Source organism: Adiantum capillus-veneris, chromosome 10 (genome assembly GCF_014529385.1).
Source record: "Adiantum capillus-veneris isolate H3 chromosome 10, ASM1452938v2, whole genome shotgun sequence".
Lineage (NCBI taxonomy): Eukaryota > Viridiplantae > Streptophyta > Polypodiopsida > Polypodiales > Pteridaceae > Adiantum > Adiantum capillus-veneris.
Genome location: NC_140940.1, coordinates 35,835,122 through 35,841,121, shown reverse-complemented (window position 1 = coordinate 35,841,121; position 6,000 = coordinate 35,835,122).

Genomic DNA, 6,000 nt, shown 5'->3' with positions numbered 1-6,000 from the left:
ACACATGTGATATGTGGTGGGCACGAGGAGTCACTCCAGATCTCGGAGTCAGAGTGCCATGGTCTCTATGATAGGGGACAGGATTGCCATGAGTTGAGTTCTTAGTTGGAGGTGGCAGAGGTTTCCAGGGTTGCATCGGCATTCGGTGGTCTCATGTATGAGATGCTGATCTTGAGACCGGATATCGCAGCTGTAGTGGGAGCATTTGCAGTTGGGGATGTTAGTCGTTTGTTGACTGATGATGGCATAGTGCACGAGGGAGATATGCAGGTATTGCGTACATACTTGCAGTACGTGTGCGGTACGTCTGGTGGTGTATGGACTTACACGGGAGCAGGACAGCCGGATGCACACGATCACAGCCAGCCAGTGGGCATCGGTTGAGAGCGGTTTTCTCTCACCTTTTGTAGTCTTTAGACTAGGTTCCCTTGCTTTAAACGCACAGTCGCCTTTAAGTGGGAGCTTGTTGGGGTATAGGCGCTTGTGCCTTGTCCGGCCGCCCAGAGTCTGAGCGCCCACTGACTTGTATACCTTATACATAGCATAAATGTATAGGGGGCTGCTCACTCTTTGAGTCTCCCCACCCATATCTGTGTGTCTTGTGTCTCCTTCTCTCTCTCACTCTCTGTCTGTGGTGCTCTCCGATCCCCTTCAGATGATGCCATGGGGAATAGTGGCACAACCTGTAGACAAACAATCACTGCACATCCATGTTCTCAGCTGTATAAAGAGCAAGATTCTTGATGGTACACAAAGACGGTTGATGCCACTTACTGCTATACTGCTCCACCTGCCTAATGTTGCCTTAATGGGGAAGATAATGTTGCAAAGCTTGAGAGGGAATTAGATCCTCTCTAGAGAGCTTAATGGAGAAGGAGTAGGAAATTTGTTGAGGAAAGAAAGAGGGATGATCTAGCAAAAGGATATGCTGCAGATCTTCAGCTTTAGGTAGAGGTGTTTAGTGAAGCTCATGGAGAAATGGAGAACTTGAGCTTGAGGAGGGAAAGGAGGTTTAAACTTTTACTGCAGAGCTTTTGGGAGAGAAAAGTGAAAGGAAGGAAAGAGAAGCAACTTGCAAGGTGAAGTGAAGAGAAGTGAGAGATGGTACAACGGAGAGAGAGGAAGGGAATGATCAACACATTTTTGGAGGGGACCCCTTTTAGGAGAGAGGGGAGGAGAAACTGGCAGCCACTAGAGAGAGAAAGAATTGGTTTTTACCCAACTATTTAGAAAAAAGTTCAGTTTTTTGAATTTATAAGAGATTTTCTCTTTATATTTTATAAAAGACTACAAGTTTGACCACTTACTTTTAAGCCCTGCCATACCCACCATTTCAGTCCATATGGAATCCACCCATTTTGCCTTCCATAATTTCCTTTTTAATACTATGGCAAATAAAGAGGCCCCCTTAGACCCCATTCCCTTCGTAATGAGGAAATCTAGAAGTTGTCAAGTTTGATGCATTATACACATTGTTGTTGCAAGAGTCACTTTCTAGGAAAAACATGACTAGAAAGTGTGCAGTTGAACATGCCTTTATTGCTGCTCAAAGAAAAGGTGGTAACAACAATGTAGCCACTTCTCATGGTTCTTCTATGAGTGGTAAATCACCTGTTCCTAATTCTTTTGCTGACATCAATTTGTCTGGGAATTCTGGTGAAAAGGAAAAAGAGAATATGTGTTGCCATTATTGTAAAGCTAATGATCTCTTGATCAAGCAGTCTTCTTAGTTGAAGGAAAAAGAGGCTGGTTCCACTACAAATGCTAGTTCCACTACAAATGTAGATACTGTCGAGTCTTTTGTGAAAGGAGATTGTGATGCTAATGTTGATGCATAATGGGTTTTTAATGCAGAGTGCACTTATGATCCTATTTTCCATGATGCATGCATGTCAATTGCTGCAGATTCACATGTGTGGTATTTTGACAGTGGTGCTACAAAGCGCATTACCTCAAATCATGATTTGTTTACCTCTCTTGAGTTTGTCCCTCATGGGAATTCAGTCACTTGTGCCAACAATGCCTCTTATCTGGTTCAGGGAGTTGGAAAGATTGTACTCATTGTTGCTGCAAATGGTAGTTCTTTCATACTTGTTGATGCACTGTATGTACCTGGGATCAAGAAGAATCTTTTGTTTGTATCTGCATTTGCTAGACTGAGATTGTAGTCAAATTTGTGGATGAGAGATGTAGAGTACATGATCTCAGTTTTGGTGATGAAATTGTTACATCTGGCATTTTATGTTGTGGGCGGTATAAGCTCACTTTGTATGACGAGTGTGGGAAAATTTTTGTAAATGCTATTGTGGATTCAAAGGCTATTTCAGATGTAAAACTTTGGCATACACATTTTGGGCATTTGAATTTTGCCAGTTTGCTTTTGCAAAAATTTGATATGGTTGCTTCTTTTCCGCCTCTTGAAGCACCCATCAAACACGTTTATGAAGGATGTATTTTGGGTAAGATACAACGTTCAAAGTTTCGCTAGGATGGTTTAGTTAGGGCCACATGCAGATTGTAGCTTATGCATAGTGATTTTTGTGGGCCCATGCAAGCTCCGTTCTTGGGCAATTACCTTTACTTCATGACTTTGATTGATGATTACTCTAGGCATGCATGGGTGTACCTGCTTAAGACAAAGTCCAAAGTGTTTTTGTGCTCCAAATAGTTTTTGGCTATGGCTGAAAATGTCTCAAATGTACTATGGAACCCTCCGTTTACATCGAGGAGGGGAGTATATGTCTCATGAATTTAGTGCATTTCTAGCTAGTCATGGGATAAAACACCATTGTACAATTTCATATACACCTCATCAAAATGGTGTTGCTAAGAGGAAAAACAGGTCTCTTACAAAAATGACAAGATATAATGTCAAAACTCAAGCTTTACCACATTCATTTTGGCTTGAGGCTATTATGTGTACCACTTATGTACTTAACAGGTGTCCTATGAAAGCTTTGCAATCTATGATTCCATATGAAGAATGGCATGATAGAAATCCTTCTATTAAGCACATGCATGTTTTTGGCTGCTTGGCATATGCTTTGGTATGAGAAGGCTGACACTCATTTGGTCAAACGAGACTTTCATAACAGTCCAACTGAACTAGAGTGCTTCGTTAGTTGCGTTCGCATTGAAACAGAGAGAGAGAGAGAGAGAGAGAGAGAGAGAGAGAGAGAGAGAGAGAGAGAGAGAGAGAGAGAGAGAGAGAGAGATTTTTCATGAAAGCTTTTAGTTTTTTCTACCTGAGAGTGTTTGGGATATCGATCGTTGTGGTCCACAGGTGTAGCTCCGCATAAATTGGATACCGATCATAGTGCTTCTCAAGGGTACCTCGCCAAAAACCACAAGGAGTGTTAAGAGTTTTTTCAAGCTCATCGTTCATAATCATACAAGATGTCAATGTTATTAATTATTTGTTGTTCCATTTTTATGTTTCAAAAAGAAAGAAAACATGCAAGTCTCCTTGCATGGGGGAGTTTGCACAATCCTCCCCAATTTTTATAATACAAGGGAACGTGCCATTCCCACGACATCGTGCAATTTTCAGTGTGTTCATTAAGTGCGTTCTCAGCGTCAAAAATAAAAAAATGATAATGCTTACTCACCACATGATTGAATGTCTTTCACCAGTGCACTTCCTTGCATCAATGACGTTGGACTTCTCCTGCACTTAACATGTTGCAAAAGACGACATCCCAGGGAGGATGCGCTTCAAGAAGGTTTTGTGCTATTGTGAGGACACCACATTTGGTATACAAATTGATCAAATACTACCAAGCATGACATTGTACCCCCAGCAAGCCCTGGCTAGAAATTTCATTGTAAATTCTGATACCCATGTGAAAGTCTTCAAGGTGCAAGTATAGGTGAAAACAGCCTACAACTTTTTGGCAATGCTGTTGTTGTGCACATCCTGCAATTGATGCATTCCAATGCTTTGCATCCACTGAAAACAACCTAGAGCTTTTTGGCCCTGCTCTTGTTGTGCACATCCCACAATCAGTGCATTCAAAGAGGTGGCATTTTGGGCAAGAAGCTCCTCAAGCACGTTTTGTACTTTCTCAAGCACACCACCTCTAGCATACATATCGACCAAGGCATTGCAAAGCACGACATCTTTTTTGATCAACAGCCCCTGACTAACAATACCAGCCTGAATTTTTGTGCCCATATCAACATCTTGCGTAGAGCCACATGCCTTCAAAATGCACGCGTACGTGATTGCATCTGGTAGAAACAGACTAGAGTTTTCTCCTATGGAAAATCTTGCAATCAATGGAATCTAAGAGTCCACTCTTTGTGTAGGAACTGAAAAACATTCTTGACCTTTTTGGCCCTGCTCCTATTGTGCATATCCTACGCGACCAGTGCATTTCCATACTTTGCATCCCTTAAAAATAGCCTAGAGATTTTTGGAGCTGCTGCTCTTGCACACATCCTGCAATCAATGCATTCCAAGAGACAACATTCTGGATAGGAAGCTCCCCAAGCACTTTTTGTGCTTTCTCAAGTGCACCACATTTGGCATACATCTTGACTAACACAGTCCCAAGCATGACATCTTTTCTCAACATCCTCTTGAGCTACTCTTCTTGTGCACATCCCGCAATCAGTGTTGGCAGACAACAAGCTCATTAAGCACTTTTTGTGCTTTCTCAAGTGCACCACATTTTGACGAAGACAATGCCAAGCACGGCATCTTTTTTCAATAGCCTCTAACTAACAATATAATTGTGAATTTTGTGCCCGTATCAGCATCTTGCGTAGAGCCACATGCCTTCAAGATGCATGTGTAGGTGATTGCAGCTGGAGAGAGGCCCTCACTTCGCATACCACATATCAACCAAGGTAGTGCCAAGCACATCACCTCTTTTCAAGAGCCTCTGACTAACATTATAATTGTGAATTTTTGTGCCAATATCAGCATCTTGTGTAGAGCCACATGCCTTCAAGATGCATGCGTAGGTGATTGCATCTGGAGAGAGGGCCTCGCTTCGCGTACATATCAACCAAGATAGTGCCAAGCACGACATCTCTTTTCAAGAGCCTTTGATTACCAATATAGTTGTGAATTCTTGTACCCATATCAGCATCTTGTATAGAGCCACATCTTTCAAGATGCATGCTTAGGTGATTCCATTTGCAGAGAGGCCCTTGAGCCCTCGCTTCACATACATATTGACCAAGACAATGCCAAGCACGAAAACTTTTTTCAACACCCGCTAGCGTTGCTCTTGTTGCACACCTTCCGCAAGAGAAGACATCTGCTGAAAACAGACAAGAGCTTTCTGGACATTACACTATGGGGAAAATCTTGCAATCAACGCATTCCAAGAGTCCATACTCCGTACAAGAAGCTTCTATAGCACTTGCGAGAGCCACATGCCCAAAATGTAAGCATGGCCTTCAAGACAAAAGTATAGGTGATTGAATTTATGGAGATACACTTGCTTTGCATCCGCTAAAAACAATCTCGAGCTTTTTGGCCCTGCTCTTGTTGCGCACGTCCCGCAATCAATGCATTTCAAGAGGCAACATTTAGCATTCATATCGAGCAAGACAATGCCAAAGACGACATCTTTTTTTAACAGACTCTAACTAACAATATAATTGTGAATTTTTGCCTATATTAGCATCTTGCATAGAGCCACATGCCTTCAAGATGAATACGTATGTGATTGCATGTGGTGAAAAAAAACTAGAGCTTTCTCCTATGGGGCAAATCCCACAATCAGTACATTCCAAGAGTCCACACTCCTGATAGGAAGCTAGAAATAGCCTAGAGGTTTCTGGCACTGCCCATGTTGTGTGTATCCTACGACCACAACATTCCAATGCTTCGCATCCATTGAAAACAGCCTAGAGATTTTTGGCCCTGCTCCTATTGCACACATCCTGCAATCGGTGATTTCCAAGAGGTGACATTTCATGACAGTACCACATTTGGCATACATATCAACCAAGCACTACCAAGCGTGACATCCCTTACCAAAAACG